This window comes from Betta splendens, chromosome 1 (assembly GCF_900634795.4).
Source record: "Betta splendens chromosome 1, fBetSpl5.4, whole genome shotgun sequence".
Classification (NCBI taxonomy): Eukaryota; Metazoa; Chordata; class Actinopteri; order Anabantiformes; family Osphronemidae; genus Betta; species Betta splendens.
The window spans coordinates 19634893-19644310 of NC_040881.3; positions in this window are offsets into that span (position 1 = coordinate 19634893).

Genomic DNA, 9418 nt, shown 5'->3' on the forward strand with positions numbered 1-9418 from the left:
TTTTTCAGCCTCAGCTGTGATCAAGGTTAGCACTGACATCTACGGCGGCAAGGTGCAGAATTGGGAGCAGATCATTTTGGTTCTGGGACAGAAGACAAACGTGAAAAAAAGGAGGAAGTGCACCTAAACATAACAATACTTGGTGTAACCATGAACCTGAAGTCACAGAATTGTAGCAGAATGTCTGAAAAGTGAAATTTGCATAATAGGGACTTTCCAAAACCTCAACAGTTACACTTGAGCCTTCACTTCCACCTCTCACATCAACAGCAGACCAGCACCAACAACAGCGCTGTGCAGCCATTTTTTTATGTGGTTTACTCATGAGGCTGTCAAGAGATGCTGCTGGTTAAAGTGTCAGTGGTGAAGACGAGGCTTTCATGCAACAACATTTTACACATGTTCTATAGACAGAGTGAGCTCTCTATGATGGTCCAGGAGGCCTCAATCCTGAGTATGAGAATGAGTGGGTTTTCTAGCCTTCACCTGTCCTGAGAGGACCAAACATTCCCATATACACAGCTTGTGGATGGTTTTCCCAGAGAAGCTGAAGCCTTTCTAGCTGCAAAAGCTGAGCCGACTGCTGTGGAACCATGCTAGCCAAGTAGTCACAAGGTTTTACGAATAGCCACATCCACCTGATGTGATAAGTGTTGTCATTTGAAAAACGAGTTCAAAGGTTGTTCAAATCTTGAAGAATTAGAATGCCACAGATAAACATTTTCAATGTCACAACAGCACTTAATGGGTCTGTGGAACCAGAACCATTAATAATGTACTACAGTGGAACGGAAGTAGCTTGATGACTCTGAGTCAACTTGGCTTTTCACACACTTTAACACACAAAGCTAAACTACAGGTCTGCCATCTAATCTACCACTGTATTTTGCAAAACGCCAGCCAGTGAAGCAAGTTTGTCACAAACAGTAAAGGTCCCACAAAGCGCAACGTGTTGCTGACCATTAGCAGCACATGCAGTGCTCTTTGGTTTGGTCTCTAACACATGGTTAATGTGCTTCTTGCATTTCAGCTGGTCCTCTGAGAGGTTTCTTCATGATTCCTATAACATTACTGTGAAACTGTGAAAACCTAGTTTCGCTAAGGGTGTTGTTGGGTTTGAAGTGTGATGCTCTAAAGGAAGTACTCTAACTATTGTATACGGTATTTGAAATGTGTCTGTGTAAATCATATATATAAAGTTTAATTTTAATTTATTTGACCTCCTAATTAGTTTTAGTATGGGAAATCAATTCACTTTACAGCAGATAGTCATTAATAAATCTGAACTAATTAAAAAGCTGAACACATAGCGATACAGCTCTAAGTCACTTAAAGCCTTCTTAAAGCCCGACAGCTACAGTACAGTACCTGGGCTACACTGACCAGGTGAGGGTAGGTAATAGCAGCAGTGCAGTAATCACCCCAGCTCTGAAACAACACATCAGGCCATTGTGTCCCTCGTGTCTCTGAGACAGAGATCAGAGGCCGCTGTATAAAAGCTGTAATGTGAACCGTGTCTATGGATCAAGTCACTGTACGGTGGATATTAATAGGTGCTCCATTATCTGCAGAAAGTATATGTAAGATGCATGTTTTGTATGTATGATCAGTTGAATGTCAAAGGAATTCTGATTCCTACAAAACTACCTTTATATGACAGAACATAACAAAGTGCCTATAATAAATGGTTTTGATATACCTTACAAATATGTGTGTGAAAAGTGTGGCTTGCATTTGTACAGCACGTTTAACTCTTGCGTCTCCTTCAGCAGCTGTCCTTCCCCATGCAGCCACTGGAGGTCCCCACTCCCCATCACTGCCTGCTGTCCGCTCTGGATGAACCCCAAACATCCTGACACGCCGCTGAACACAGATCACAAGACTCTAGGTTTGACCGTGTGGCCGGCTCAAGATCTAATTTGATGAAGACAGATGCTAAATACCTAAAAGATTGACCGCAGACTGTGTTTGATGTGTCTCCATTCATTATAACCAAAATACATATATCATAATGAACACAAACATGTTTATCTACATAAATAAACAGTAAGGTGCCTCCAGTGCCTCTGCTGTAGTTTGTTGGTCTGGTCAACTCTACAGTATGTTGAGAGGTCTATTGCTTTAAATATTCCCACAAAGGAACTTACTGTAGTTAGTTTGTCTTAATCAGGACTCTGTTTACTTGGTCTGTCGGCCTTTAGTAGCTGTAGCAGTGAGTGAAGACTGTTGCTCTATTTAGTTTCTTGTATAAGAAAAAACATGGGTTAAAATCTCACACAGTAACAATATTATGAAAAAAAAAACATATATGTTTGATGATGTTGTTTGATGTTATGGTTTTATTGGTCTTTCAGAGCCTCAGTTTCCTCTCTTTCCCTTCACTACAGTATGTTGTGCTAGTTGTGAAGAGTGAAACTGAACATTCAAAACATATCTACAAGGGGCTGAGTGAGTCATGTTCATACAGTAATCACTGTCAAAATTAATTTCTCCATTTAATTTGTGAAAAGCTAAAGTTTTTTTTAACTAATAAACTATAAAAACAAATGGAGCCCAGCAGATCTTAACACTGGTTATCCCACAACATCTGTGCAGGTTTGAATTCACATTGCTAAAGGCAAAGTCTCAGTTACACACTGATGATATGCTTTAGATCATAAAGGTGTCAAATGTGAAGTGGTTTTAGTCTTGGTGTTTGACAACACAGAGACTAAAAACAGAGAGCACTAAAACAGGCACCTTTGTGGTCAGATGACGTTCCTTCCTGTTTGAGGCTGCACTGATGGTGCGGTAGAGCTTTGTTTGATTTTAGGGCCACATTCCACCACCAGCTGCCTCTTCTCACCCATAGTGACCTCAGGTGGGTCAGGATCACTGTTTAAATGCTGTGTGAAGGTGTCTGTGGAGAATGTTTGTGGCTGTGAAACCTTTTTAATCTATAACACAGTTTGAGTTTAATATCTTACAATGATGTGCAACCAGAAAGCTGTAAACGTGTCATTGCAGATGTGTGCGAATGTATATCTACACTGTTTTCACCAGGTTGCACTGGGTTTCACCAAATATCCTTTGAGGATTCCAGCCAATCACTGTGTCTCTGTGTATCAGAACACCTGCTCTCTGTTATAAATAGATGGTGGATACATTAATTCCCTCGTGTCACACAGCAAATTCAAAACAAAGACAGAAAAGATGCATTGCACAGAAAAACGTGATGCTTATAAACAGTGCGGTCCTGCTGATATACACATTAGTTACTTATTGTTTTATTTTCAAGAGCTTAAAACGTTGGTGTCAATTTGTCTTGTGACTCATTTTTACTTGTTTCCAAAAAAGTAAGAAAGAGTTTCCAATGACTAAATGATTCCCGTAGAAAGTGAAATGGTTCTGACTCATAGTATAAGTATCACAAGTTGTGTGTTTTCGGAGTTGTGCAGATGTGAAACAGCTGTAAAAGTCTCAATGTGGTAGCATTGCTGTGTGATTAGCGCCCCCCTGTGGTAAACAAGGGGAGCAAATAAAAGAGTAGAATAATATGGGCAAAAGAAATCCTGCAGCATTTATTCGGTTTGTTGTCATTTTCAAGTAATCTCAGAGAGGTTAGTTACATGCTTTTTGAACACGATCAGGGTTTCAAATCAATTAAATTAAAAAAAGAAAACACTGCAGCAATTAGTAATTAGTGAGTAATAATAGTGACTATAGAGATTTTTGACCTTTTGACTTTTTGTTATATTTCTATTTGAGAGTTTTCCCTTGAAAATAACTAAAATAACTAGTTTGAACTAACTTGTCCTTTATCATCACCTGACACCGAATGATTTATGTCCTGACTTGATACAATTTGCATCTAATTGGAGCATTTGTTTATTTGTTTGTTTTCATGGTATAGCTTTAGAACAAATTAATTTAAAATATGAAATAAATAATAATCACTATCTAATCTGCTGCTTCTTTTGTACAGGAATGTGAGTTCCTGTGTTTTTTATTTGACCAGAAAAAAAGAATTCTAATAATATGGGTATACAAATACAAAAAACTTTTATGAATGTTTGAGCATAAGCTCAAACTGACAATAAACCGACCATAAAAGTCCAGGCCTCACCTTCCACCACTGTTCAGGCTGAGCCTTTCTCCAGAACGGGGTCATCTTGGTTCTTCAACTTGACAGTCTCCTGCTGGCCCAGCTTATCCACACCCCTTCCTTTCTCTTCCCCTTGCTTCTAGTAGAAAAGAGACAGAGACGTGGGGATTTGCCTCACGGTAGGTAGCTGTTTTATGTGAGGCATGTGAGAAAACAGAGAAGAAAGGAGCGAGGTTTTTTGGTGAGGCTTGGCAAAGAGAGCCAGGAGCCCACTTGAGGAGCAGTGGGCCTTAGAGCTCGATGATTTGTTTTGGAGAAGCCCTCTCCAGCCAAAAAGAGGATTAGCTGAACACAGGTTCCCATGGAACCGAGGTGAGGTGGAGAGGGCGGTTAGAGGGTACCACACCCCTGCATGCACATGCACCCAAAGGCGTGGTTAATTCTTACAACTAACACCAGGCCATTTTCACAAACATTACAATTGTGTTTTCAGAATCATTCAATCAAAGAATGGTGACAGGACATCATTTCCTGTGGAACAAGCTCAAGAATGATCCTTAATCTGAACGGTCAACTTTCTCACCAAAACCTTGTAATGTCAGAGCTGCTATTTGCTGGTTGAGTGGTACATGCCATAAAGTCCCCAGTGGCTCCTGTTTTTAGGAATATGGTTTGAGCTGTGACTGCTGCCCTCTGCTGGACGAGTCAAAGCATTGCCTTTTGACACTCAAGCACTTTCTTCCTCTTAGTCGTGATAACTGTAATAAAATCAGCTTTCCTTCATGAATAACTTGCCTTTGATTTTAGAGAGGCAGAGTCTGTCACATTTTTCACCTTTAGAGCTAAAGGGTTGCTGCTTTGCTCATTCTAAACATTTTAGATTTAATGGTTATAACTTTGAACAGATTAAAGCTAATACGTGCTTGGACAAGCTTGGACAAGCTTTTTACAAGCTTTTTACAAGCTTTTTACAAGCGGTTTATTTTTTAAGTCTTCGCCCCCATGAGATCTGAAAAAACAACAAAAAAAAATATATATAAAAATGTTATTCCATTAATGGTGATGAAGCCACATTTCATCACTTCTCTTTACATGACAGCTAATGTGGATGTAAACTTTATTAGTACAGTGAAGTCGTTGTACTTGTGTGACACACACCCTCATGTTCTGAAATGCTGTACATGTGGGTTGATGACTGTGTTAGTGTAGCCTTAATGTCCCATGCCGTGGACCCCCATGATGCTATCGCTGCATCAGCAGCTGCCACGACTACCTGCCTCACCACGTTGCTGTGGCTGAGCATGGCAACCTGGGAAATCTCTGGCCCCTTTCATCTCCAGGCACCACCCTGGTGGAGGCTTCAACAACTGGTAGCTCCACTGTCAAACAACTCCCTCTTCATGCCACGGACAGATCAGCTCAGCCTTGTGGCAAACATAGCGCAGATTAGCATGCCGGCAGTTCTCCCCCAAAACAACCCTGACAGCATTAGCGCATGCTAAGTCAAGGGCGTAGGGTGGGAGCCAGCTGTCAAGTGGAGGGAATTCCTGGTGCTTGACTCAAGGTCGCTCCCACCATTGAAAGCAACGGTGCTCTGTCACGACTCCCACGCTAGGTGTTAACTTTGCATCACTAACAGTTTAGCTTGGACGTCCGAGCTTGTTTGAAAGAGGATCTTAACACAGCACGGCCACAGTGTGTGATCGTCACCTGTCATACAAAGGGGCCGAAAGAAAAGCACTACACATACAGACAAAGCAAGATTAACATGGCAGAGAAGGCTACTGAACAAAAACATAAAGCAAAACTGACAGAGAATGGACAACCACTGTGATAACATTTTATGTTAAACATGTTAGCCAGTAAAATGTTCCTTTCTTACCTGTTACCTGAGGCTGTTTTGAGGGTTATCTCTGCAACCACAATGTCTATTTGACTGCAAAAAATGTCATACAGTAAAGTAGGGGACACTTGTGAAATGTGTAAAATTACTGTTACTGTTACCGATGCGAAGTTTATGAATAATACAAGTTAGACATAGTTAGACATAACTGAAAAATGTTTCAGTTATGTCTAAAGAGAAATGCACTTTTAGAATGAAAATCTCAGTAAAACAGAGGCCTCAGTTACTTCTAACCCCCATGAAATCATGGCACAATCGGTGAACATCAACTCAGCACAAGTTTGGATAAACAGCTGGTTGAGTACTTCATTAAAACCTTATATAAAGCACTCTTTTATCTGTTCAAATAAACAATTATTTGAATAGAATTAGGTTTGTACTTAAGGCACATTCACATATTGATGCTTATACAAGCAAACTGAACAATGAGGAACAGTTTCAGGTCTTCTCTGTTCTTCCTCCTTATGGATTTCATGCTTGTTCCATTTCAGAATCCCCATCCTTACATCTGTGCCTTTGTATCTGCTCGGTCATATCATAATTCAAATGACATTCATCAGCATGTGTGCAGGTCCAAACCAGAAAAGCTGGAGCAGTGAGTCTGAACAGGACACGTTGGCTTTGGACAAATTCAATAGTTCATGCTGATTTTAATTAGAGCCAACAGGGAAGCAAGTGACATTAAAGGCATAAAACACATGAGGCTGTGTCTCCTGCCTCTGTCACTCCTTCCAGTCCTCCCAGCCTGCCTGCCCCCTCCTTCACTTAATCCAGTGGCGGAATTTCACTCGACAAGTGATCAAAGCTCCGTCGCTGATGCCAGGTGCGGCTGCAGCTTCGACTGTTGACAACCACCCAGCAATTCTTCCCCCTTTCCTTTTCTCTTCTCTCAGAAAAGAGGAAACCTAAACAAAGCTGGGCGAACTGCTGTGTGTGTTTGAGCCTGTGAGAAAAAAGACTTTCTTCTTGTTTGCAGAAGTTTTTTTTTTGCCTCCCTTCTGACGTGATGCGTGTTACCTGGGCTCCCATCCCCCTCGGCGCGCGGCGTGGCGGCCGGTTTGAGGAGTTGTGTGACAGTAAATTACGACGCTCTTGAGACAGACGACCAGCGGGAGCTGCACAACAGAGAGAGGACGCACTGCGGGGATTAGGCTTTATTAAGGCACAACAACACAGCAGACACGTGCGTGTGAGTGGATGCACCTCAACCTGTGGGCGGTCCCCCAGTGAAGTCAGGTACACATCAGCTCTAATAGGTGTCTCATGTCAAAAAGTGTCGCTATACTTGGAAATATCACCACGCTGTACTACACCAAGCACCGGCTCTACATCATCCCATGCGCTGTGTATGAATGTGTGGCAGACGAGAGTTCAGGCACAAAACCCTCAAAGCTTCATGCTTGAACAAAATCAACTTTTACCAACAGACATTAGCTTATATATCTGTCCCATCTCTCCTATGATGGACATAAATGAGTAGATGCAACGTCTTGTTCTATTCAGGCTGGTGACACATCTTTAAATTATAAACCTGTTGCATATGATTTAAGTGCCAAAATATCTAAATGGAAAAAAAGTGGAAATCAAAACAAAACCAAAAGAGTTTCGATTCAGATTTCTACATTTACTTTTTTCAGTTTTGCTGTGTTTCTTAGGTGACAGTCAGGCTCCAGCTGTGAACACTCTGCAACAAACCCATGACAGGTTTGCATTGTATTTCTCCACTACACTCTCACATAACCATATGAGCTGAAGGGAACTGAACCATGGAGTGTGGAAAACAAATCATTCGATTCTGTATATAACAGTCAGGCTGGAGTCAAAGGTCATACTTAGCTCCACCTGCAAACATAAACTATAGCACAGAACAATTACAACATTTCTGCAATCAGAACCTCCACCCATCACGTGTCTGGGAAACGTGTCAGGTTATGACTTAAACAATTAAAATAGTTGAAATGTTTAGTACAGGCTTTTGTTAAAAATCTAAAACATTTTGATTCAAGGACTGATTTGACTTGACATTTTCATCTTCTGGAGTGAGGTTGTCTGTTTTCAGACTGCTTTGTGGATGTTGCTGCTCCACAGTTCCTCTGTGACAGGACGGTCCACATTTGTGTACTGGCATCACTTTTTATTACCTGTTGGCACCAATGACTCCAGTCTTGCTAAATATATGAAAAGTATTGCAGTTGTGCGATTTGATCTGATGCAGGAAACTGTTTCAGCCTGTGTCAGTAATGCTGATACTTCTGAGGCTCAGGGCAGTTGAAGGGCACGTGTGAACAAATGAAAGAGAGGTTAAAACATCCAAGGACTGAAGTTGGCATCGTCACTGGTTAAGAGAGTAAATTTGACAGAAAATTATCCGACTAAAAGAATAGAACTCCAACATAAAGTGACTGAAACGGTGATGATCACATTAAAGAAAATCAAGTAAAATTATTCAGCCAATTCCTTTCAAGTTGATATGAAAACGGATTGTTGCAAAAAAAAGAGAAAAGGGGCAAAGAAGTCTTTTCTGGCTGTTAAATTGGATGTGCATATGACAAATTTCAAAGGCTGTCAAAATAAAAAAAAAGTGGGGGAGAAGAAGAAAGGCTTGGAAAAAAATACATTTACATCATAAATGCACAGGTTCCCTTTCAATGGGCCTCTTCAAACTCTGTCAGGCTTTTAATGGTAGGCGAGTTCAAAGTGGCACCAGACTCCCAGCGCTTCCACGAATGGAAGTAGAACAGAGTACGAGGGACCGCATCCGAATGTGGCTCCACACACACACACACACACACACACACACACACACACACACACACACACACACACACACACACACACACACACACACACACACACAGACGCATCAGCGGAGAAGCGACCCTCCTGTCCCAGTCGCTCGCTCCCGGACCCCCTCGCATCGTGTGTATGTGTGTGGCATGCGTGTGATTGACAGGTGTGTGCTGAGAGGCGATAGCAGCCTCTACCCCTGTGATCGCACGTCTCTTCATCCCCATCTCTTCGTCAACTTCGTCCATTTTCTCTGCTTCCACGCTTTCCTGTCACTCTGCTCCCACACTTCCCAGTTTGTCCTGGGCTGTTAGTAAGGGATTGCTCAAATGGCTTCTTGGGGAACGTTGCGAACGGATTGGAGCACCAGCCAGCACCAAGCAGCCAACCAGCACCAGCCGTGCCCCACGGTGATATCCCTGCATCAAAGCCACGCATCTCCCCCCCTCTCTCTGGCTCCCTCCCCTTCTTCCCTGTCTCTTTTTCCACGGTGGCACTTCCAGCGGCTCCAAATGTTTAAACTTCACATATCAGCCTCATTACAGAGCCTCAAAGCCTCCCATCCATTCTAAGGGCGCTCATTTGAATTTTTAATCACATGTATGTACGAGTGCTGCGCTCAGCATCTCTGCGCAAACACGCCC